Here is a 27,184-nt window from a genome sequence, read left to right on the forward strand (position 1 = left end):
CAAATATCCATGGCATAATGTTGACCGAGTTATCATTAAGTATAAAATGACTTTACGGAAATTGTGAAAGATACTAATTGTACTTTAACATACTTTATGATACAAGTTTCTCTTACTTCCAGGCATTTAATATTTCTGCTAAAACTGGAAAGGTTTTATTCAAATTGTACACACAAAAAAAGAGCTTTCTGATATAACTGGGTAATTGGTGGAAGACAGAAGATAATGTTGAAGTTAAAAAAAAAATCAGTAACAAGTTGGTATGATAGATAACTGGCTAAGATGCAACAGATATTTATGAACAAGATAAAAAATAACCAGGAAACAAAGGAGGGAGAGGGGAAAGAAGAGAGAGGGGGAAACAGAGATGGTAACAAGGAGGATGGGAAGACAAGGAGGGAAACAGAGAGGGGACTGAGGGCCTGCATGGCTCAAGCCGGAAGGGTGATTCTGTGCTGGCCATCAGGTCGCCCCAGGTCAGCCTGTTTGGTGAACTGCCCGCCATGCGGAAATGAGCAGCCTTACAGCAAGCATGGGTAGAGCACAAAGGACAACTGGCCACCTGTGTGTTCTACATGCCTGATGGTGTTTGTAAACCAGTGTTTGATCTGAAGTAGGCTTTATGTCTCTAAAAGCATCAATTAATATCATTGACAATATACCATTAATAAACAGAAATATATATATGACAGAAAATATTTTATCAAAATCTAACCAAAATTTAAAAAACTGATTCTCAACCTCTTAGCAAATCATACGCAGTCTAATCATGTTAGCATAAATATCACATTTCTTTTCTACTAGAGGGAACATGCAGTATGAGAACAGCTTCAAAATGACCACAAAACCAGCTCCCCTACTTAAGAGCACACGGTTTCAGCAGACATACTGTATACCCACACTGTGCTTTGGAAGCTGTACCAATCTACTTTAGACTGCAACAGGACAAGAAAAAAATAATCCTAAATAACTGTCTATTCTACCAACAATAATTTAGAAGGATTACACGTAGAGTATAATGAGTAACTCCAAAGACTATACTCACTGTATGTTGGCCAACTTAAAACAAAAAAACCAAAAACTGTGCAATTCAGAGAACTGTGAATTACTCAGTAGAACGGTGTGTCCTGGGTCACCACGCCGTCCTTCTCTATCATTGTCAAGTTTGATTTGCTAACAAGCTTCCGACAATAAACACAGAAATAGATCTCAAGGTTAGTAAGCTAAATTGCTACTGTGAATAATGATGTATTAATTTACTGATGAAGTTAAAATTGGTGTAGAGAGAAATGGGAAAGAGAGAGACTCTTAGTGAAGTAAATTTTATATAAGGAAAAAGAAAATATTTACTTGGGGAATTAATGTATGAAATCATACATGAATGATGTTCCAACTATACACTGTGCAGTTCTAATTGTCTTTATAGTAAAGAAAACTTTAAAAAATGATTGAAAAGAGGAGGAATAATATGAACAACCTATTTAGAATCTTTAAGATTGTTCATTAGTACAGATACTGACTGATGCTTACTTTTCCAAGATAACAATACAAGAACCCCTTGCTCATTAACTAAAAGGTAAAATTTACTTTCAAGTGTTCCCAAGCAGGGCTATAAAATGAAACCCCAGTGAAGAGCAGTGTAAATCTCACCACAGACACGCCAGTGCATCAATGAAGGGCAGAGTGACCCAAGGCAGAAAAATCCTCTATTATCTTTAAGCAAAATTGTTTGCCTTGAGTTAAAAAGAAGAACAAAACAAATTACTTCTTGGCGACCGAATGTATAACAAACAATTAAGATTGCCAATGATGTCTTTGTATAAACTTTTCTATATGGATACCCCTCTACACAAACACAAATGTTATTTATAACATATGTCCATGCGCAGCAGATCAAGCTATTCTCTTTTACATCGTTCCAGGTAACCAATTAGCATATAAGTAGTGAGTCCTAATAACACCAAAATATTTAGAATTTCCTTTCCTGCTTTAAATACCAAAGCTTTATACCACAGCAACAACTGTGAGTCTCTTAACTGAGCAGCTTAAAATAAGAGAGGATAGTGAAGGATGCCAGTTAGGTAGACTCATTTATCCCCTGAATGAAACTGATGGCTCCAGAAACAGGGACCAAGATCAAACAGTCACTCCCTGCTGACCTGGCAGATGCTTGCCAATTTTCATGGTGAGGTCATGAGCAGGTATGTGAGGCAGGGAACGGGGTTGGTGCCTTAAGCATATGAAGGAGAACTGAGGTATAAGGTGACTTGGAATGGAAGAAAATGATAAAATCAACAGAGCTACTAAAATTTGAAGTTAAAAGATTTTTTTAGCTGCTTCCAAACTGATTTAAAGTATAGGATTATTTCAGTCCATCTTAAGATGTTCCGTGATAACCCCAAATAATAAAAGGCTCCTCATATCACTGATTTCCTTGACTTGCCTCTATCCTTTGAAAGTCACTGCTCCTGAGCCCGGTTTTTCACAGGTCAGCCCAAGTTGGGAAAGTTCTTGCCATATGACCCCTACAGACCCATGTCTAGTATCACTTACGGCAAAAAGCAGAATTTCTCTATTTGGCAATGCTTCCTTAAAAGATGGACTTTGGCCAGATCTGAGTTTCAGCCATGACCCTATGACTTAGTAGCTATGTGAGGCTGATCAAGCTACTTTACATTTTGGGTCCCAGTTTCTTTATCCTGAAAAAGGAAATCAGAATAAATCATTCAAAGGTCTGTTACAAGGGTTAAATAAAATCATATAGAGTTCTTGGCAGAATGCCAGATCTATATCTAGAAATCCTTGATAAATGGTGGTTGTTATTAATGCATAATTTCCCACTCTTATTAGGTCTGCTTTAACATAGGTAATACATGCAGCCTTCCATCTGCAGTAATTTCAAGGAGCATGCCAAGTTAAATCCAGCAACACTCAAGCATGTTCCAATGCTTAACTCTCATTGAACAAGAAACATGAACTTCTGTTCCACAGAGATACAATTTTAAATGCATTACAAATTGAGATAACACAAAGATTTAAATTTGTACTTCCAGAGTACAAGATAAAAGTGACTTCACATGAAAAATGGGAAAGGAGAATAATAATTTAAGAAAAGTACTGAAGTACTTGTTTAATAAATTCCTTGTGAATCACAGTATTAACTGTTAAATAAATTAAACCATAAAAATGTAGAAAAATATTTTTTCTATTTCTGGATAGCTTTCTAAGTTTCAAAAGAGATGGAGAAAACATTGATTAGATTTAAATAAAGATATTTCAAAACATACTATGTTTCAAAACATATAAAACAAAATTAAAAGTAATCAAAAACTTGGGAAAACAGTTGCAAAAAACATAACTTTAAAAAATCATGTCCTTTGATTTAAAAACAAACCTCCAAACCAATAAGAGAAATACAGCCTCTGAAAAAGAATAAGCATATAAGTAGATGAATGATAAAGAATAAAAAATAATAATCCCCTCAGATTCAAGTTCACTAGTAACTGAAAATATAAATTAAATAAATATGTTTCCTCTATCAAATTAGGAAAGATTTAAAAATTATAAATTTCTTAACAGGCAAGAGTTCAAAACAGGTAACATATAGTTGAAGTGCAAAGTAGCAGTCCAATGGAAAACAGTCACTAAGGGGTAATGACGTTCTCCATTGACCGGGGAGGTGGGTAGAGACGGTCACTTTGATTTTGATGTGAGGGAAGGGGAACTAGGAAGGTCCAGAAGTCACAGGCTGAGACTGACAACAACCTTCAGCTATTTGTTCAAAAACTCTTTCACCTTTAAGTATACACGTGATCTTTTTCCAATGACCTTAGTATTAACAAGAACCCAAGGAAGCAAAGAGCCCCAATTTCTTTGGAGTGATGAGGACAGGGATAGAGGAGCAAAGTGTTACCGGAAAATGACAGGTACAAAACAAGCTGGTTTTGCCCCTCCCTGCCTCTTTAATTATTTACATTTTTTAAAGAAACCTAGATGAAAGTCAACATAATCTGGAAAAGCACATTTGGTTCTTTGATATTTTGTTTTAATCAAAATTTTTCCAGTTGTAAACAGAACAAATAATCACCTTACAACTAAGTTATAAAACAAAATATAACCACATATTGCCTATTAGAATCTTGTAGATACAAAGCATAAAATTGGTTTTTGCAGTTTCTATCTTTTGGTTCAGGATTATCTGCCATGTTCTAGCGAAAAGGAGAAGGTTATGGGGCATAAGTCTGATTGTACTACTAAAGAGAATTGAGAAATCAGGAAAGCCAGAAAGAGTATCTGTTGTTAAAATATAGATATATTTTAACTATGGTTATGTGTGGAAAAATACTCCATCTCAACTGGGTGCAATAACTGTTAGCTTCAATTTTCAGCAGTTATGAAATAATGCAAAGGAGTCTAACACAATACAAGACACCACCTGATATGACAAAGTAAGCTTTGTATGCAATATACAGAATAAAAATAGAGCAATTACAGATAGGAAAAGCTGCAATGATAAAACACTAGCATTACAATTACGTAATTCTCCTTTTTTTTTTAAAAGATTTTATTTTTTTCCTTTTTCTCCCCAAAGCCTCCCGGTACATAGTTGTATATTCTTCGTTGTGGGTCCTTCTAGTCATGGCATGTGGGACGCTGCCTCAGCGTGGTTTGATGAGCAGTGCCATGTCCGCGCCCAGGATTCGAACCAACAAAACACTGGGCCGTCTGCAGCGGAGGGCGCGAACTTAACCACTCGGCCACGGGGCCAGCCCCCATGTATTTCTCCTTTTTTAATACAAATCTTAACTAGCTACTTTAAAAGCTGATGTCCGGCAAGTTACATTATCTCTTTGTACCACCTTTGCCCCTACCTATAAAATGAAACAGCTAAAGCAGAAGAGCTTTAGGGTTCCACTTCCATGATTACTTTATTCTCCTCTTCCAACGTTCTCTGACTTCCATGTCATGCAGTGATAGAAAAACTTTGACTGGCAAGCTAAGCTGCTAAAAACAGTGAAACAAGACTTTATTGTCTGGCAAATACCTTAATGCCTCATTCCAATCACAAAGTTCTTTGACCTCTTCTTGGTGGTGGTGGTGGTGTTCTTTTGCTCTTGTTTGTTTTTGGCATAATCTTTTAATACTGAGGCAAGCTTGCCTTTCTCTCATGACTGGCTGATGGGAACTAGGTACATTTCTCCATCCATGACTAAACAAACGCCCACCCTTCCAGTTTTACAATATTTATATTATTTGATATGCCAGTAAGAGACATAAAATTTATACCTATAACTCTTTGGTAAGGCACTTTCTCCTTACCTATTTAACTACAGGATAGCTATGGGGGCAAAATACATCTGAAGAAACATTTCAGATTGAATTATGGTCCATTTCAAGCAAACTAAAACCCTACCAAGTTTTCATATGAAAATACCAATCTTGTTTTCATTCCTAAGATACGATTCAAAGTTAAACAAACAAAAAGTTATATTCAGTGTCTGGAAGAGGTTTTATAAGGCTTCAACAGTCGTGGAAACTGCCAGTAGAGTACGCTAAGAAGTAAAAATAATCAAAATTTAAAAAGTTGTGAACTACTCCAAATTGTGCATGGAGCTTTACCTTTGTTTCTAGTACACAAAACATTTCATATGCAAAGTAAGTATGTTTATGTATGTGGGGAAATAAAAGACAAAGATAAAATTTATTTTTATTGAGTATCAGAACTAAAAGAAACAGCTGCTATTTCTCAACTACTTTTTTAAATATTGACATCCTTTTCTTTCCATATTTCTATTTTGAGGAAGAAATTCTTCTTCTGACTGAAATGGAATATCACCTTTCAGGTTTGAGAATTTTTAAGCCATGATTTTCCATTATTTCCTTAAATCTCTAACTACTTCTACAATATTAAATAAACTTAGGAGATATACCTTTATCAGTAACACCGGAGCCTTTCCACTCTGTAATTCTCTAGGATGCCTGAGGACGGACTCATTAGCTCCTGAAATCCTCTCTGGGCCTTTGGAAGGTGTAAGAGTCTTCAGTTTGCTACGGTATCATTTAACGTAGCACAGTGGTCAACATGGGAGCAGCAACTAGCTGATTTTACTGACAGATTTCATCAAATTAACTCAACAACATTTTGGGGCTATATATCCTGAATTTGCATGTGCTAACCAATATCATTTTGGACTTTTTTGATATTCAAAAAAGTTGAATATCTGGACATTTGATATTTGGACATTTTGATATTCAAATAAGTTTACGAGTTCAACAAATATCTACTTGCCTGGATAAACACACATACATGTTACTGTGATTGGTGGTAGAAAGAGAAACAAAATAATTTTTTTAAAAAACAATGCTTTTGTTTCAAAAGCATTTACCATCTAAAATAAAAAGTCTACAAAGAAAAGTAGGTTTAAAATAAATATAAAGTTTTTCTTTAGTTCAAGTTCTTGAGTATCTGTTATATGCTAGGTCTTGGAGGAACAAAAAAGAATAAACTCTAAAACTTAGCCACAAGCAGCTTACAATCTCATCCCGAAAAAGAAGCACAAAACATTATATTGTCAGACTTTGCAAAGCGCTGTGACCAACCGAGGGCTACACAGGAGGCCAAGCCACAGAGGCTGACAGTGGGCCTGCAGGGCTCCTGAGCGGGATGCCTTCATTGAGGCTGGAAGGCAAAAACCAGGAAGAGGGTTTTCAAGATAGAGGGAGAAACAGAATTCCAGAAAGGAGTAAAATTGTATGGACTGTTTTGAGAAATACAAGATGTTTGATATTCCTGGAGCACAAAAGAGAGGGAAGGAGCACACTCTCATGGGTGGGCAGGAGAGATGTGGAAAACAGCCCAGAAGGAATGGCAGAAGGTTAACGCAAAACAAAAGTAGCAGCTAAATCAAGAAGAGACTCACTGTGCCAAGAGGCCTGACCTTTATCTACGAGCAAGACAGAGCCTGGGATGGGAGGGTTTCAACAGGAAAGCGAAGTGTTCCTGGGGTGGGAGACTGATCCCTTGAAGGGCAATGTAGCAGACTGACTGGTGGTACAGCAAAGGAGATTAGGAGCAGGGAGCCCCAATAGAGGCCTCTTGCTTCAAGAGATAGTTAACACACGATACAAAAGGTCCCATGTTCATTTTTTATAATATGCCTGCATATAAAATGTTACTTACAGATATGAAAATAACCAGTATCAGGATTCACATTAAAGCCAAAAATAATACTGAGAAGGTATTTCAAGTTTTAAAATGCTCAACCAACCTTCAATCAAAGCACATCCCATTTTAAACATTATCAACCAATATCACAATTTTCTCTTTCCTCTCTTGATTAAAGGGACGATTTTTTTTAGTTTCTTATTACTGTAGCAATCTTACTCGGTTTGTTTTCTGCCCAAAGTTTCCAAAGAGTATTTCAGAAACAAGATACTAGAAGGACTAAAAATATAACCAATAAAAAAAAAGTGTAAGAAAGCAGTATCATGTATTAAAGCAACATATAAAGTGAACAAATAAAAGATATTGAATAAAGAACTGAAATCAAAATCTTGATCATGAGTTATTATCCACAGGCAGTGGCAAAGCAAAATTTAATTGAGAAATGCCCATTCTAGATTAACCACGGTTGCATTTTCAAAACATATTGTTGTGAAAAATCTAAATCAAACCCATTAATAAACTGGTAGGCAGAACTAGCAAAAGTACAAAAAAAAAGCTTGATTCAGAGGCTAAAACAAGAAGCGAATGTTAAAATATAGTTTAAATTTAGATATTAGATTAGCCTTAGGGCTTTTCTGAATTAATAAAAGTGATTTTGAAACATTTTGCATTATTTTAAAAATTACACAGGATTCAACAAAAGTGATACTCTACAACTACTGGCCTCACTCCACTCTGCATTTCGGTCTGTCCCACTGCTGTTCTGGATGCGATTCACCCCATTTTAGGACCGGCTGGCTCCTGAATACCAGCCCTAACACCAGACCTGTGCAATACTACCAGTTTTTCCTTGTATCTCTGCCAGCCTACAGTATAAGCTCCACAGAAACCTTAATATTATTTTTGTTTTTAATCTAAATGCGTAGTACGGAAAACCCTTTGGAACTATAATCACCATCTAGAACCTAAAAATTTTGAGTATCATGCTAATGTTTATATTCCACAATTCAAAAACCAACAACAGGGAACCTTTCACTATGTCAGTTGTAAGTTTCATTTAGTTAATGCCACACTTATAGAGAAGCAACATAGTCACTTCACGTGCCATGTGTAGTAGACATCAAACATGTAACTATATAAATTTCATGGGTCTTCTAAATCAGAAAATACACAGAAAACAATTTCTTTCTGTCCCCTTCAGCACCACGCTTTTAACGTTGATCTAGGATATGCAAAACAATGATGAAAAACGAACATACAACAGCAGTATGAACACACTGACAAACGTATGTAAAAGTGCTGCTTGCGATGAAAGGGAGAAACCAACTACCAATGTGGAGCAAGAGATGGTAATTTAATGTCTTTAGGGAGTCACATTTTGTAAGGAACCAAGTCACCTGGACACGTGAGAAACTCTTCTAAATGCTGAGCCTCTGCCTCTTAGATCAAGAAGGCTCACCCCCGGATCTCTGCATTCCCAAAGGCAGTCACTATTTCACTTTAGTGCACTGTCAAATGGACACTGGCTTTCTTTTCAAAAGCCTGCACGTTGCACACATTCATAGCTTGCACATTTCGGCAGTGTCTATTACATCTTCACATGTTCATCTGAATTTTCCCCTATTCCATTTCTAGACCATTCACTGCTATAATCTTACTAAGATTTATATTTTAATACTGATATAAAAGTAAGCAGGAATTTACCAATCAGAAGACTTCAAGTCTGACAGAATAAACAGAAACCTACTGACAAGACACAACATAAAATTAGTGTTTGAGAGCCATTCCCACCACCCGGGTTATTTAAGTGTACTATGAATGTACACAGCATTCTGAAGAGAAGGACACAAACCCACGCTGCCACCAACACACCCTCCAACAGCAGCAGCCCCTCCCTATTAGCCTGAACATGCAGCGCAGCCCTTTGCTCACCGATGCAGAGCAGCCCACAGGGAGATGGAGTTTACGAGGGAAAGCGAGCCTGAACTGGCTAGCTACTTACCTTCTCACTTAGGGCAGGCTTGCTCTTTTAACTTTTTGTTTCCTCTCTTGTCATAGCTCAGCGGCAAAGGGTTATGATTCAGCAGAAGTGTGAACCTGACAGTTAAAAAGAATTTTTTTAAGAAAAAAAATTGGAAATTAAAGTTTTCTCCCCTGCAGTCTCTCTTTCCTTGCCCTCTGTGTGCGTGTTTCTCTCTCTGCAAGGCAGCTACGTAGTGGTCTATAAATATTGACCCTGACACTTGCTCTGTGCTTGACTTGCTCATGGCACAGGTCTGTGTTACTGAACACCGCGGTAATACTCCAGCAAAGTTCTCAGCTGCTCAGACAAAGCTGTGGATTGGCTCACTACCCAGCAACCCTGTGCCTGCCTGGAAATACCATTTTGCTGCCAGCTTTACAGATGCTATGGGCCTTTCCTGAGGCCCAAAGCAGGCACAGAAGAGCAATTATGAGGTTTGAAGAAATAGTTTTCCTCAAGCAGGTGGAGAATAGGGGGGTTGGGTGGAGTGGAAGACAAGAAAGGAAATACTGCCTTTGTTTAGGCCAAACAACATAATCTCAAACCCTTTATAAAGTCATACCTAAATGTCATTCAATCAAGCTTTGTGAAACTGAATTACTACATATTATGAATGCCCAAAAGAGGTAAGAAAGCATTACTGTAATTGTTTTTCTCCCCAAATCCCCCCAGTACATAGTTGCGTATTTTTTTTTTAGTTGTGAGTCCTTCTGGTTGTGGCATGTGGGATACTGCCTCAATATGGCCTGATAAGTGGTGCCATGTCCACGCCCAGGATCCGAACCGGCGAAACCCTGGGCCGCCGAAGCAGAGCACGCAAACATAACCACTCGGCCACGGGGCCAGCCCCTGTAATTGTTTTTAATATTGTTTCTCATTGAATAGGATGCAGCAACTGAGTAACTGGCCACAAAGAAATATTTCAACACAAATAAGTTCATTTCCAGAAAGACAGTAATGGACTAGAGAGTATAATAGTAATCAGATCAAATTATGTATTTGGTGAAAGAAGCTAAAATATAATGTGAAAATTGTATGACTCAACATGTTAACTACTTCTAGATTTCCAACCACAACAATGTGAATTATTTGACTTTACGTATTCTATTAAAGATATAATCTAAGCCATGATCCTATATAGTTTGTAGGTCACATGAACAAGGTCAGCATTATCTAGGTAAACCACATATAACGTCCACAGTATGAATGATTAGAAAGTAAATCAAGTCCATATTTTTTTTAGTGAAATGTTCTCTATTGATTAAATCAAGGGTGAAGGAAACTTTAGAAATAATCTGGTCACTTACCCATTTTATAGATGAGAAAATAGACGCCCAGGCTGGTTAACTTACCCACGGTCACACAGCAAGTTTGTGGCAGAGCTAAAACTACAGTCCTTGCCTCATTGCTCACAATGCTGTGTTCCTTCTATTACAAGAGTGGTTCTCAAACTCATTTTTAGGTTCAAAATCCCATTTTCACGTGAAATCTTATTGAAAACCTTATCAGTAAGGGCAAATATTACAGCCAGAAAAATAACTAGCATAAAACTAAAACAGCCTTTTACAGTTTAATTGACTCCCCAGAGAAGTTTATGCACAAGAATTAACTTTCTAACAATTGAAATCCACCTCTCCTTGTTTCATTCACTAACTAATATTTGCCCAATAAATTAACTTAATCGAGGAAAGGTATATAGCTAGGTGCTGAGGAGGCAAAGATAAAACTTAGTTCCTATTCCCAGAGACCTTACAGTCCAACTTCAGAGGAAAAAAAGGCTAATTACAGAACTGTGTTAGTATGGTGATGAACACTAGAAGAGGGTAAGCAGGGAGCCTGGAACACGAGCGTCTGGCCAACACAAAGTGGGGGAAGGACGGGTGATTCTTCACTCGAGACTTCTGCATCTTCCAGAACGAGCAGAAGGCAGTGAGGCAAAGGAGGGAAAGAATAACACAATAAAGACAAAGAGGCAGGAAAAAGCATGATATGGAACTGCAAATAGCTCTTTCTTGCTGGAACACAGAATGGGAAGCAGGAAATGATTAAAAAAATTTTTTGAAAAAGGACTAGAAGGAGAAAAGTGATGAGGGGGTTTATACACAAGTTTAAAAACTTGCGTTTTATACAGCGGGCTAGCAGTCTTCCACTATTTTCGTTCACAGATCCTTAAAAGAATTGTGAAAAACTATGTAACCACTCACACATTACCAAGTTAACTCTACAATTTCTCACCTGTGGTCAAATATGTACTTGCAAAGAATTTAATTTCCACCCTACTGGAAATATTGACATTTTAAAACAAAACTTGTATCAACTATTTTAGGAACAGTCAATATAATCTAAATCCATAGGAACTTAATAAAACCATCATCCATTTAAATAATACATGAACAGACTCTTTAATGGTTGAAAATTTTACATTATTATTTTATTTTCTTGACCTTTATTTCCATCTCACTTCCTCATAGAATTTTTATGTAATATATTTTATAATTAAAAGTCTTTAATTGTTGACTCTATCATACTTTTCTGCAACAAAAATTTAAGGTATTAATTGAAATTTTAAAATTGTTAAATTTTCTAGGACTCCAGGGCAACGCACCCTGCATGATTTGGGATGGATAAGGGTGTTCCTTTCTTTTGTAAAGTAAGAGAAAGATTGTTGTAAATAAAGCATTACTTCTAGCCAGATCTGTATTAATAAAGAGTTTATGCAGAAGTTAAGAATCTGGACACTGATTCCTTTAAAACTATCCATTCAATTACTAAGCGAAAAAAGCCACTCCAGGGGCTGGCCTGGTGGGCCGTGGTTAAGTTCATGCACTCCGCTTCAGTGGCCCAGGATTCACATGTTCAGATCCCAGGTGTGGACCTAGTGCTGCTCATCAAGCCACACTGTGGCGGCATCCCACATAAAATAGAGGAAGATTGGCACAGATGTTGGCTCAGTGACAATCTTCCTCAAGCAAAAAGAGGAAGATCGTCAACAGATGTTAGCTCAGGGACAATCTTCCTCACAAAAAAAATAAAAAAACCCACTCTGAAAAGGCTATATACTGATTCCAGCTCTACGACGTTCTGGACAAGGCAGGACTATAGAGGCAGGAAAAAGGTCAGCAGTTGCCAAGGGTTCTGGGGGGGAGGGAGGATGAGCAGGGGAAGCACAAGGGATTTGAGGGCAGTGACACTATTCTGCATGAAACCGCAACGGGAGATGCATGGCATTACGCATTTGGCACAAAAGGTCTGAAAACTACAGACTTTAGTTAAGTCTCTTCCCTTGTCTTCCCCAAACATGTGGCCTAGAGGGAATAGTATTATTTACTGAGTGATTATTGTCTAACAGGGGCTTTAGAAACATTATCTCTAACACTAAAACAACCCTGACACATGGGAACACTTTGGTCTTTTTTAAGATAAAGAAAATGCGTCTCAGAGTTATTAAATGGCTTGTCTAAAGTCATATAACTAATAAATAGTAGATCTGGGATTCAGCCCCAATCTGTCTGTCTGGACTACAGTACCACATACTGCCTTTCTATCAAGCACTTAAATAAGAGGTGGAGGCTGCCCCGGCCAGGCAGTGCAGTGGACTAAGCAGTGCCCCCACAAAGTCAGAGAGGCATGAGAGAGTCTTATCTTGCATTTCTCTCAAGGAACTGCAGGAATTTTAATATTGACTATTAAAAGTTAGCAAAAAGATAAGACTAACATACTAATCAGTGGATATCATCGGACAAAATTAAAATAACTGATATGCCCTATTAAGAAGAACTTACAAGGTTTCATCTTCAATTTTGATTGAAGGGTAAGAAATACATGAAGAGTCACAGGCGTGAACTTTCCAACCTTATCCATAGATTCAATGCAATTCCAACCAAAATTCTAGCAAGTTATTTTGTGGATATCAACGAACCTATACTGAAGTTTATATGGAGAGGCAAAGGAACTAGAATAGCCAACACAATCTTGAAGGAGAAGAACAGAAGGGGAGGATTGACACTACTGGGCATCAAGACTTACTATAAAGCTAGAGTATTCAAGACAGTGTGGTAGTGGAGAGAGAATAGACAAATAGATCATTGGAATAGAACAGAGAGCTCAGAAACAGACTCACACAAATACAGTCAACTGATCTTTGACAAAGGAGCAAAGGTAATACAATGGAGCAAAGACAGTCTTTTCAACAAATGGTGCTGGAACAACTGGACATCCACATGCAAAAAAAAATGAATCTGGACACAGATCTTACACTCTTCTCAAAAATTAACTCAAAATGGATTGCAGACCCAAACGTAAAATGCAAAACTCTGTAATTCCTAGAAGATAACATAAGAGAAAACCTATGTGACTGTGGGTATGGTGATGACTTTTTAGATACAACACCAAAGGCACAATCCATGAAAGAAATAATTGATAAGTTAAACTTCATTAAAATTAATAACTTCTGCTCTGAGAAGGACAATATCAAGAGAATGAGGAGACAAGGCACAGAACAGGAGAAGATATTTGCAAAAGACATATCTGATAAAGGACCGTCATCTAAAACATACAAAGAACTCTTAAAATCCAACCATAAAAAAAAAAACCTCAATTCAAAAATGGGCTAAAGACTTTAACAGATACTTCACCAAAGAAGATACACGGATGACAAATAAGCATATGGAAAGATGCTCCACATCATATGTCATCAGGGAAATGCAAATTAAAAGAACAAGATACTATACCACCACGCACCTATTAGAATAGCCAAAATCCAGAATACTGACAGCACCAACTGCTGGTGAGGATGTGAAAAAACAGGAAATTCCATTCATTGCTGCTGGGTATGCAAAATAGTCCAGGCCCTCTGGAAGAGAGTTTGGTGGTTGCTTACAAAACTAAACATACTCTTACCACACAGTTGTACTCCTTAGTATTTACACAAAGGAGTTGAAAACTTAAGTCCACACAGAAACCTGCACACGATGTTTATAGCAGCTTTATTCATAATTGCCAAAAGGTGGAAGCAGCCAAGAAGTCCTTCAGTAGGCAAATGAATAAATAGACTGTGGTATATCTAGACAAGGGAATATTACTCATCACTAAAAAGAATTGAGCTATTAAGCCATGAAAAGATACGGAGGAACCTCAAATGCATATTACTAAGTGAAAGAAGCCAATCTGAAAAGGCTGCGTACTGTATGATTCCAACTATATGAGATTCTGGAAAAGGCAAAACTATGGGGACAGTAAAAAGATCAGGGGTTGCAGAAAGGGGAAGGAGGAATAGGTGGAGCATAGAGGATTTTTAAAGCAATAAAAATACTCTGTATGACACCATAATAATGGATATATGTCATTATACATTTGTCCAAGCCCACAGAATGTACATCAAGGGTAAACCATAAACTATTTAGATGGTTATGATGTGACAACGCAGGTCCATCAACGCTAACAAACATACCACTCTGGTGGGAGAATGTTGACAGCGGAGGAGGCTATGTATGTGTGGGGCAGAGGACATACGGGAAATCTCTGCACTTCCTTCTCAATTTTGCTATAAAACTTAAACTGTTCTAAAAAAAAGATAAACACACAAAAAAAGTCAAAGGTGGCTCCTCTGGGCAGCTGGGTCTTTGAGAAGGCAGAGGTGAGAGAGAGAGGGAACGACTGAAACTAGCAACTGTGAAGAAGAGATGGATTTAGTTTCGGACACGATGAACTTGAGGTGTGCGTGTTCTATCAGGTGGGTATGTTCAATAGGCAGACACTTAAATATACTGATCTAGAATGATGATCTAGTGAAGACTGCATCAATTCAGTATCCTTCTATCCCTGTTTTCCTGCTTCACGCCTTGTCATCATATAGTCTATTCTCAACACAGAAACCAAAGTAGTCACCAAAAATCATCATTCAGATCATATTCAACTTCTACTCAAAACCTTGCACTGCTTCCCTGTTTTACTCAGAGTAAAAGCCAAAGTCCTTATAATATCTATAAAACCCTACTTGGTTTGCCCCCTAATTAGGTCTCTGACAGCACTGACTACAGCATCCCCCATTTTCTCGCCTCCAGCCCCTTGTTCTGCTAGTATTCCTTAAACGTGCCTGACAAGATTGCCCTTAGTGTCCTTCTATTTGCTGTTGCTGCCCTGATACGTTCTTCTTACAGACAGCTTCATGGCCAACTCCTTCACCTCTTTCAAGTCTCTATTCAAACAGCAGCTTCTCAGTGAAGTCTACCACTACCACACTATTCAAAATTGCAAACTTCCTTCTTTATTATTTGATTGTTATTGCTTGTCTCTTCCCAATAGAATGCAAGTTCAACGATACTAATGCACAATAAATGTGTTGTATAAATAAGCAAAACAGAGATCTGTGAGCCACATATCAATAGATGAGGTTCCTGAAGTCATGAGGTCTCTCAGTGACAGCATGTGCGATGAGAAGTAACCCAAAACCAACATTTAAAAGGACAGTCAAGGAAGAGAAGCCCACAAAGACTGTAAAACAGCCAGGAATTTAAGTAGTAGAAAAAGAGTGAAAGAGGAGGAAGTATTCAGGAGGAGTGGTCAACGATCTAAAACGCCCCAGAAAGATGAAATATAAAAGGGACTGAAAAGAGCCCATTATATACAACATTCAGAAAGCACTGTGACACTAAATATCTCTGAATTGTACATTATAACAGGGTGAATTTTATGGTATACGAATTATATTTCAGCAAAGTAGATATTAAAAAAGAAAGAGCAGTGGTGGCTGAGCTGTTTCCCCTGGAGGTGGGAGGCAAACAAGTGAAATGAGACATGGAATAAAATCTCTCTTTCAAGAGTTTGGCCTTGAGAAGAAAGAAAGACGAGGATAATGATTTAAAACAACAAACAAACAAAAACAACAGCAACAACTCATCACAGAGTAGAGGTTAAGTGAGGGTTTGAAGTCAAGCCAACTGGAGCTTCCATCTTTCTCAAGTTATGCTGTGAGTTATATAACCTTAATTTCTTCAGCAATGAGTTTAATGTGTCACTAAGAATCAGTACTTCATCTCTTTTTATTGTTGAATAGTATTTCATTGTACAGATACACCATGTTTTATTTATCAATTCATCAGCTGATGGATGTTCGGGTTGTTTCCACTTTTGAGCTATTATGAATAATGCTGCTATGAATTTTAGTGTACAGTTTTTGTGTGAACATATGTTTTTATTACTCTTGGATAAATACCTAGGAGTGAAATTGCTATGTAAGTTGGTAATTTCATGCTTAACATTTAAAGAACTGTCAAACTGTTCTCCAAAGTGGTTGCACCATTGTATATGTATGAGGGCTTCAATTTCTCCACACCCTTACAAACACCTATAATTACCTGTCTTTTTTATTACACCAATACTTGTGAATATAAAGTAGGATGCCATTGTGGTTTTATTATGCATTTTGCTAATGACTATTAATGTTGAACATCTTTTTATGTGTTTTTTGGCCTTTTGGCTATTGACTCTTCACTTCCAGTAAATATAATTTCAGAAAACTCTAGGACCAAATAAAGCTTAAAACATATTTTCATGGGCCCAGCAAAGTTGTACCTGGCATAGATACAGCCACCCACTTGTTAGCTAAATAAACAAATAAACTAATAAACAAATGAAAGGTGAGGGATTAGAAATACTTGATTTATCAGGATATTGTTTCAGTTTTTAAACTAACCTAATTTAGATTCCAATACAATTTCAACAGAATTTTTAGTAAGAAAGAAACTTTTTAAAAACGCAGTGACAAAGAGAATGTGTTAATCCTCTGTTCAGTATTATGATAATTACTACATTGATATTTTTAGTTTGGTAATAATAAAGTACTCTATCAGATCAACGTCAGAAAATTGTAATTGTAATCCAGTTATATCAATGCTTTAATTTAATGCTTCCTTGACGTCAGAAGTAAAAAAAGCAAAAAGCTGATTATGTAGTGAATGATTTAAAAATATTATTAATCAGATATGAATACCACAAATTCATCCAACACTATAAAGAATAAGACACTCCTCAGGGGCAAATGGGTACAAGGAAACTATTAATAATCCAAGCTTGTCATCATTTTTCAAAAAGACCTGAGGGAATATATGACTTTCAGCATAAATGAAGAGAAAGAAAATTGACTCTACAATGTGCCTAGTTAAAGTAAACCATGGCCTGTTTGCTCCTTGTTTTTTCTTTATTGGCCTACTACTAGTCATATCATATACAGGGTCACTTACCTTTAACTCGAAGGTTCTTTGTTCTGAAGTAATAAATACTTTGGGCTCCCAGGATCCCAGAGAAAAATCATACATAAGTCTACGAACCTTTACTGCTGCCAGTTTACTGTTAAGTACTTATCCGTTACTAGTTTGAGCAGTATTGATTGTACAACTAATAAATAGGTCATTTGTTCTTTTCAACTAGAACAATGTTGTATATAAATTGAAAAGAAAAAAATACTTAAAAAAAAAACCCATTGCCAAGAATGCATGTCCTTTTTAACTTTTATTTGACATTACACCAACTAATGCCAAACTAAAACATTTTATCATTTGTAAAAAGAAATTGTTCTGAAATTCATAGTACAGGGAACACACACAACCAGAATCAATAATAAAGCTCAATTATGTTTAATAAAATAAGGCAATAATAAGGAATGAAAGTATCAGGAATATCAAGTTATTTTTATATGACAGTTATTGCTAATTGGACTTGTATTAAAATTATATTAATGTCTCTTCATGCTTAATAATAATAATAGCTGAATTATCAGCTACATATCAGTACTTCCAATTGTTTCTCTCTTAGAGCCACATATATATTTATATAATACTAAGAACAATGCCCAAAAGTGTTTTTTAACATAATATTTATTTAAATATAATTTCAAGCATTTTCTACCTTTAAAAAAGTATACAGTTCTTAAAGACATCACATGTCTTTAGTATCTATTTATTAAAGTTAAGGAATTAATCCTTACTAACTCAAATTTTTCTACTATCACTCGAAAATGAAAATTAGATTAGGTCTATGTGACAATAAGCACCTGGATGAGAATTTTTAATTCCTGTAATCTCTGAAGAGTTTTAATATCCAGATGACAGATGATTATCTCACATTTGAAACAAAACTGTTTTGTTTCATCATAAAGATGTAGCTGAACACTCCATATTTGTTTCCTTTTCAAGAACTCATTCAAGGATCTTTTCCATTCATACAGGTACCTATAATTAGCAATGGGACATTAATTTCATGGAAGATTTATTTCTAGAAAAAATTACAGCATATTTCATTGGGCAGAGGAACTGGGATCTCAAGGAAGTACAAAGTGCCCCCTCTAAGGCAGGCAAGGTGGAGCTGAAATCACCCACAGCAGAGGGATCTCCGTCAGCTGAAAGGAGAGCAGGCAAGGCTGGGAGAGTCCTAAGACAAGCTAACGCCATACACGGCTTAGGACGGAGAGAAGGAAACCCCAGCCAGGAAGGATTCACCAAAAATCAACTCAATGCTGGAGGGAAATACTTGTCTACCACATACAAGCTGCCCTTTCTTACTATTCATTAATCATATGGCAGTAGCTCATAAAAATATCACTGAATGATTAAATTTAACTGGGCACTGAAAATGGGAATGTACATTAGGTCTCATCATTCATGAAATAAAATAAAAACACCATTGGTTTATTTTACTGCTCTATGATGAATTTGCTTTCATATGAAGGATTTAAATTGTAAAGCTGAGGAATATAATTATTCAATTTAATGCCACATTTTTTAAATTAAAACCTATTTCAAAAAAAAAGAAGAGGGGAAAAAAACAATGAAGCAAACTAATTTTAAGAAGAAATAAGTAAGATATCCATTATTCTTCTTTGGTTCACATATAAAATGCAGTTATTTCTACTGGCTGTCCTACTTGACAGGGCCTGAAACTTTCCTGAAATGTGGTATCAAAAATGACTATGGAGTAACGCAGAAAAAGAGACAAAGAAAAATCTCACTTTTGCCTCTGTATTTTAGTGGACATGAATACTGTCATGTACAATACATCTCCAAGAGCTAATCAAATCTCACTCTGGGATGGACTGAAGCAATCCTTCTAGTTGTTGTAAGCTCCAATTTTAACAGACAACTCAGGAGGAGGGGAATATTGCACGGGAGTGCAGGTGGAGGGGTTTTTCCTTTGTCCTTCCCCTAATTTGCTTCGTTTTGGTATTTGGCCTATAGTGATCAAGAAGAGAGCTGGAACTGGGCTGAGAAGGGGCAACTGGAAGTAGAAAAGGTCAGACTAAGAAACATTTTTATACTCTTTTTTTTTCAAGATCCAATAAAGAGAGGAAATAACGTTAACAAATAGCACGTCAATTTAGTAAATCAACCTTAGATTTTTGTTTTAAGACAGCTTGTATTGAACCACTGAAGCAAAATAATTATTTCCTATAAATATTTGTGTGTGGAAAAGCATAGACAATCAGCTACTTAGACTTGATGCTTAAATAACACCAGCAGAGAAATGAGAGAATACTTCAGAGGTACTGGAACCGAAAAACGTATCCTCAGGGTTAAGGGATCCACGTCGATGGGGGAGACCCTCTCACTGTCCATCTCCTAATGGCAGGTACACATCTCACAACTCATTTGATCATCAGGACAACCACTGAGAAAGTCTCCCTACTTTACATTTGAGGAAACGGAAGTTCAAAGCAGGTAAGGGAACAACCCAACACATCGAAGTTTGAAAGAGGTATAGACAAAAACTGAATTCAGGTCTTTTCACCTTAAATCCTCAGCCCCTACTACTATACTTTTCAGTAACACCAGAGGGGCCATATCTCAGTAGAAATCATTTTCCTATGGGAAAAGATAATTCCTAGGGGACGGTCTGAAGTCTTCCAATTCAGGGCATGTATCTTTTTGTTGATAATGGCAACACACACAAACACACACATTACCATTACTTAGAGTAATGACAGTACTATTACTTAGTCACCCAAGCTAAAAATTTCAGTGTTCCCCCTTTGTTCTTCCATATTTCCAATAATTTACTGAACGCTCAAGAGTCCACCTTTGAAATATCTCGAGTTGTCCCCTTTTCCCTTCCCTCTCTTCCTACCAAAATTCAGGTTTAGCTTTTATATAACCTTAAATACTGAAATGATCACAAGCTAGTTTCCTGTCACCACTCTCCTTCCCCTCCATCAATCACCTACATTGTTAGTTACTACACTTGAAAAAAAACATTTCAACACCTTCTATCGCCGACAAGGGAGGGTTCGAACTTCTCAGCATAGAAGACAGCCTCTCCGCCATCTCGACCTGGACCTACCCTGTTGGTTTCATTTCCCCTTTGCCCACAACACAAACCCCACATGACGCGCCCCTAACACAGGAGACCACATGTTCACTGGCAATGCTGTGGAGCTGCACTCCCACCCTCCTGTTCTCTTCATGGAACGACCTTCTCTAAAACTCTGTTTCTATAGGTTTATATTTAAGCTGGTGCAGAACTAGGTCCAACTGTGTGGGAACGCAGACTCAAATTCAAAGGAGGAAAACTTCTGTGGATGCTGGGACTCTAGTATTAAGACACTGTGTTCTCCTTGCTTGTTGCCTCCTTCTTAGAAATGTGACAAAAAGCTTGATTTGCACTGGTAGTGTTTCCTCCTAAACAGAAGCAGGCACCAGCTCCCAGGCTGCCAGCAGGAGAGCAATGCTAACACTGCATTTCAGGATGATTTCTGGGAACCTGACCAGCACTTCTGTCCTGAGTATCTACTCTTCTTTCTCTGTTTTACCATCATCATTGTGACAGAAAATGAGGCAACCAACAATTCCACAATATTAATGAAAATAGATTCATTTCAACTGCATGACTGTCCTTTCGAAAAACCTACTAATTCAGCTTTCAGGTAAAATTATGCATCGTAGCCCTGTACAAATTTGGAACCAGGGTACCACCTGAAAGAGCGAGCCTAAGCAGTATTTAAGTGCTAAAATCAGGACAATAGCCCCTTTAGAGCCTAACAGGGCCTCTACATAGAGAATTTTAAATATTTATATGCCCAAAGATTGATGCATTTTCTTTTCAGCAGAACAAGAAAGTTCAAAGTACACTGATGTAAGTTATCACTGGGCTTACTGGCAATCAATACCAATTAAAAGCTACATTTTAAAATGCATATCAGGTGTTACTGGAAAATACATCTATCTGAATAGCAGCTATTGAAAAGAAGTTTATCCAAAAGGGTAAATAATGTATAAAAAGTCCCAAGTGAGTGATGAAAATCTTGTTCAGATGACAAGCCACGTATCAGTTGGAAGCCAGTGCTCAGACTTATTGGCACCAATGTTTTCTTAATTTCCTAAGTGTGCATAACATCACACCCCCCAATTAGCCTAGAATACCCGTATTTATCGCTTTATTCTATTAAAAACTACTTCAACTTACTTATATTCCTGAAAAGTCCATTTTGTAATTTTAATTAGCAGTTCTAATGCTTCTTGCAGCATATTTTGTATTTATGCTTTCATTCAACAAAACAGTTGCCAAGTACTTGTTGTGGGTTTGGCACTACAGACACAATTCCTGTTCTCAGGGAGGCTAGAGGCTGGTGAGGGAGAGAGAAGACTGCTGAACAGATCATTATAAGGCAGTACATAATGGCCATGCTACAAACAAGCAGAGCACAGACAACCTAACTCTTCCTGGAGAATGAGCTCAGGGAAGGCTTTTTGGAGAAGGTGATACATGAGTTCTTAAAATAGAAGAAATTAATCAGAAAATACATGAAGATTTCAAATGTACGGCACTTCAGGATGCGTAAGACCCAAAGTATGGCCGCCGAGCGAGAGCCTCAAGCGGCGGAACTGGTCCAGTCTTAGTATCACTACCCTTAAGTTTTCAGTCCTGGGGGCTCTCACATTTCCAGGTTTAATTCTTCTTCGCCTGCTGACATTTTCACTCATTTCATCCTATGGCTTTGTTGTAATTTTTAAAATGTGATCCCATGTTTTGTTTTGGGTTTGTTTTTTTGGAGAGAGAAAAAGATATAACTATGTATATTCCAACAGTCATTTCTCTATCAACATTTTTGTTCATTCACTCAAAAAATACTCATGAGCAACTGCTATAAGTTTTCGTTTCGTATAAACAGTCTTCGTTTTAAGTGCTGGGACTATGATGGTGAACCAGACATGCCAGACAAGCCCTCAACAGACTTTACATTCTAGTGGGGGGAAAAACCTAACAAATGAATGTGATAATATCTTATGCAAAAAAAATGCCATAATAAAAGTAAAACAGAATAATATGATAATGCTGGGGACAAGAAAGCTTTAAGCAAGGGGATTAAAAAAAGCCTTGCCTGAAGCAGAGCCCTTGGAGCTCATGCCTGAATGATGAGGAGACCGCCAGGTACAGATCTGTAGGAAGAGCATTCCAGGCAGAAGGAATTGCTAATGGCAAGATCCTTGGGTAAGAACAGGCCTTGGTCTTCAAGTGACCAAAAAAAAGGTAAATGGGTACACAATGTAGTCAAATAATTAGACAGTAACTGAATGATGTGGGTGCGTTGGGCCAGTGGTTCTTAAACTGTGCTGCACATCAGAATCACCTGGGATGCTTTTGCAACTCCAGCTGCCCAGGCCGTATCCCAGACCAACTGAATCAGAACTACTGACACAGCGGCCAAGGACCAGGAGTCCTGAAAGCTCTCCACGTGTCTGACACGCAGCCGGGGTGAAGAAGCATGAGCTCAGGCCATGGTAAGGAACTTAAATTTTAGTCTAGTGAGATAAACAGACATTAGAAGATTAAAATTTCATCTGAAATTTCCATCACGGACCTAAATTCTTTAATTTCTATCTGGATATTTGGTAAACAGGAGCAACACAGGTTAGGAGCAACACATGTTAGTTTCTAAAGCAAATTCTCCTTAAGAACGACAAAAATAAAAGCAATTATTGAAATGCTTTCCTCTAATTCAAATAATTTAGGCGAAAATTAGTTCTTTTGGAAATGCCCAATGCAATTATATCCATTGCTCATTCACTGCTTTTATGCATTCTCCCTGCAAATTCTAGAATACATTTGCTTATAATTTGTGAATAATTCTGTATTTCTTGAGAGGAAAAAAAGATACACAAAACATTTGAGATGGTATCTGAATTTTGCTTACATTATTCTTTTTGATTATTTGTAACAATGACCATGGGATTCCTCTAGGTGGGTCACATGAGTACGTGATCTCATCTGCTGTAAATGGCACATCATTTCGTGGGTTTAATTCTGGCAAGAGTTCACCCACCAGAGCTGCACTGGGAAACAATGTTTGAGGAGAAACAGGGTTGATTTACTAGGACTGATTTACTAGGATTTACATGGGTTAAAATATTCAGATGCATTTATCAGGCAGCAATGACATTTCTATTGTTCAAATAAATACACAGAATACCTTTTCCTGGACTGCATTTAGTACAGAATAAAGAATCCTAATAGCAGTAAAATGTTTCACTTCCCAAACTTTAGTGTCAATTTAAGTTCTTATTGTTTAACAGCTAATAATCATGCATAAACTAAGGAACCTAAATTAAATTTTAAGAAAAACAAAAGCAATCAAGTCCTGGTCACGTTCCAGGAAAGCAAACCAATTAGCTGAAAACTGATTTAATTGTGTGCTATAGTCCTAAGAGTTCTGCTGACAGAGCATCTCCTCCAGCCTCTATTAGCATATTGAAATACACTACCTACCTGAAGGGATTTTACTTAGAAATTCAACCACTCCATAGAAGATAAACTTAGGATATTCCTTCATTTAACTACCCCAAACAGTATTTTTATGAAAATTGCATATATAAACATTACACTACCACCAGTTTTTCCTTAAAGGAATTTAAGGCAGTAGACAAATTTTCTACACAGTCCATTTGTCATGGAATTCACAGCATGTCAGTAAAAAGGAATGACAATTTCTATTCAAACCTTTCTTCTTAAATCTCTATCTGATAAAGCTAACTAAGGTAATCTCTCTATCTCAAAACAGCCTTTGCATTCTTTCTGTACCTTTACGAAAACCCACAGCCTTCCCAACTTGTATTACGTACCTGTCTTCCCTTTTCTAGTAGACAATGTCTTAATTGACATCAGAAGCTATGTTTTATGCATTTTTGCATATTCAAAGTACCTTTCCTTGTGGTGTTAAACAAACATCTAATTAAAGAATGAATAATGAACACTTATCAACCTCCTACTGTTGAAGGTAGGACCCATGAAAGCAGGACAGTGCTGGAAGGAGCTTCTGCAAATACACACCACACTTCCAAGCCCTGACTGCCATTCTCTCCCTCCCTGGTGATATAAAAAGAAATAAGAAATACCTGAAGATGTGAAATGAGAGGTGGTGCTATGCTTCGAACAAGAAGGGTGGATCAATGAGAAAGAGGATGTGATGATTAAAGACTGCAGATTCAAACAAAAAATAAAATAGGGCCATAAATTCATTCAATCACTCATTCCTTCAGTAAACCATTCTGAATATCTAATATGCCAGACACCTAAAACATACAAAAGTAAATAGAACACAACACCTGCCTCCAAGCAGCACACAAGCGAAAGCTATAATACACAGTAGGAAAAGCACCGTGAGAGCTATGCATAAGTGACAGTAAGATGTAAGCACCTAATTCACTGGGAAGGAGAGGTGGTTTTGGAACTAAGTTTTAACAGGGTGAGTAGAATCAGTCTAGGAGAAGAGGTAGGGGAGGGGTGCATTCCAAAAAGAGGCTGAGCAAAGGCATACCTGTGGGAGAGGTGCAGTCTGTGCAAGGAATGACAAGCAAGTCTCTGTGGACAGAGCAGAGGCCACAGAGCAGGGAGAGGCAGGAGATAAGGCAAGAAAGGGAGGAAGGGGCCTGGTCTGTCATGAAGAGGTACCTTAACTTTTATCACCCTGGCAATGATAAGCCACTGAGCAGTTTCAAGAAGCAGAGTGGAATGATGAGATTTGTGGAACTATGTGCAGGATGGGTGGAAGGGGAGGCAGGAAAAAACATAATGGCCTAAAATGTTTGCTTTAAAATTATTAATAAGTTTTGGTTTATCTGATCTTACACAATGTTGAATACACGTACTTAACACAATAACTACTGTGATAATGAGTTACCGACATCCTTAGAAATAAGTGTTTTACAAATTGGGTAAAACACTAAGAAATAAGACATTTTAAGTAATACTTAAAATGAATGACAATTTCAATTTTCATGAATAAGAGCACACTAACCAAACTAAATTGTTACTACCTTTTGTAGTACAATTAAGATGCTAAATGAAGTAAATTGAAATGATGCAAAGATATTTTTATCAAAATCTGACCTTCCAATTATCTACTCACCTCATGCTGCTTTTATGTGACTTTATGATCCAGTTTTCAATGTCTTCATATTATTTTGTCATTTGTTGCTTTTATAGGTTTTCTATTTACCTGATGATCTAACTTCCTTTGCTTGAAAGACAATTTAAAAGTCTTAAAATTCAAGTTGAAATTAAATGAACAAACCTACTGCCACTTTCACTAGGCAGCTTGCTGGAATTCATATCATATCACGGAGAATTTACCTGAGGGTGAATCACTAAGGCAAAATTATGACTATGACATGGAATAAGCAATCTTATGTTGGAACTTATTATATCATAACCATATTCTGCATGTATTTTAAAAGACCATTCAAAATATAGTGAATAATTCACAAATAACATGGCCTTTAATTTTGTGATGACTGAATTTTCATCGTCAGTAGGCCTGGCTGATGGCTAGAAAGTGGTATGCTTTCCTAGACACAATAATGGCAGTGAACTGTGATGATTTATTCTGACATTTTCCCTTCATCTTACATCACCTCTGATCCTTTTCAGAGGGCTACTAGAACCTGGTCCTTGACAGCCCTGTGAAGACACAGTCGTGTTTCACACGGGCAGCAATTATCTGGTCCCTGCCTTTCACAAGCTGCTGCAGACCTGGCTCTCCTGCAAAAATGAGCTGGATAGCGTTGCTGCTGAAAGCAAAGGGTAAACTAAAGTAATAAGATGCAGTGAGCAGGGTGCAGCCTATGCAGACTAAACAGTCAAAAATTTTCCAAAGCGCACGTCGCTCACTCATGTAGCGACACAAGGCAAACTAAGCCGGTGTGACCAAGAAGAAAGGAGATGCCAGCAGCTGCACATTCGTCACGTTTAATGAAGTTTTCACTGTTCATGTTCATGAAGTTCAACCATATGGTTCTTGATATTTTAAAAGATTAATTTTAAGAATCACGGGGACAATCTGTCAGTACTTATGCAGAGCTAGACTTTAGAGAGAGATGTAATTTCATTTTAGGGGAACATTTTTCTCTTTGCTTACAAAAACACAAGGTTTCAATAGCTGGCCAGTTAAAACTATTACCATTCATAAATTCTGCATGTCTGAGAACTTGATATAACTTAAAACATGCACCACCCACAATCATAATTTTGGCTTAGCCAAGAGAAAAACATCAAATTTAGATTCCCATTAAATGCTATAACTAGATATTTAAACATAGTAAAATTTGAGGATGAAAGCAAGTATGTTAAGTTCAAAAAAATTTTTTGAACATAAAAAGCTCTATCTATATCTCTATTAACATCTAGATCTATCCTCTGTAACACTGGAGGTAACCTGGGACTGCATACAAAGAAATATGATAGATTTTATTTTCCAAACATAACCATATATAATATCTCCCATCCCAAATGCTTTTCTTATATCCCACTGAGAGGTAGGGTCTAAATTCTTTCTCCCTGAATTTGGATGAGCTTAAGACTATAGTGAATAGACTATGTGCTTCAAGGCCAGGCGATAAAGTGTGATTCAGCTCCCACCTTACTCATCAGAATCCGTGTTGTTGAAGACTTAGCTGCCCCTTTAGCAGTCTGACTATGTAGAGGACACAACGACGTAAGAAACACCAAGCTACCCA

At 37.2% G+C, this 27,184-nt stretch overlaps 1 protein-coding gene across 18 annotated transcripts in view; it reads right to left on the minus strand.

Moving 5' to 3' along the window:
• Positions 1–27,184, minus strand: part of BMPR1B (bone morphogenetic protein receptor type 1B) — a 377,755-nt gene that overhangs the window by 149,093 nt on the left and 201,478 nt on the right. For 6 of the 18 annotated variants that reach the window (XM_070614259.1, XM_070614248.1, XM_070614250.1 and 3 more), the window contains one exon: positions 9,168–9,262. The exons of 10 other annotated variants lie outside the window; for them this stretch is intronic. The gene's annotated coding sequence lies outside the window, so the exon portion shown is untranslated. Of the gene's footprint in view, positions 1–9,167; positions 9,504–27,184 lie in introns of those variants that run through there. 2 more of the 18 variants (XM_070614260.1, XM_070614251.1) reach the window with 1 other exon arrangement.

This window comes from Equus przewalskii, chromosome 3 (assembly GCF_037783145.1).
Source record: "Equus przewalskii isolate Varuska chromosome 3, EquPr2, whole genome shotgun sequence".
Taxonomy (NCBI): domain Eukaryota; kingdom Metazoa; phylum Chordata; class Mammalia; order Perissodactyla; family Equidae; genus Equus; species Equus przewalskii.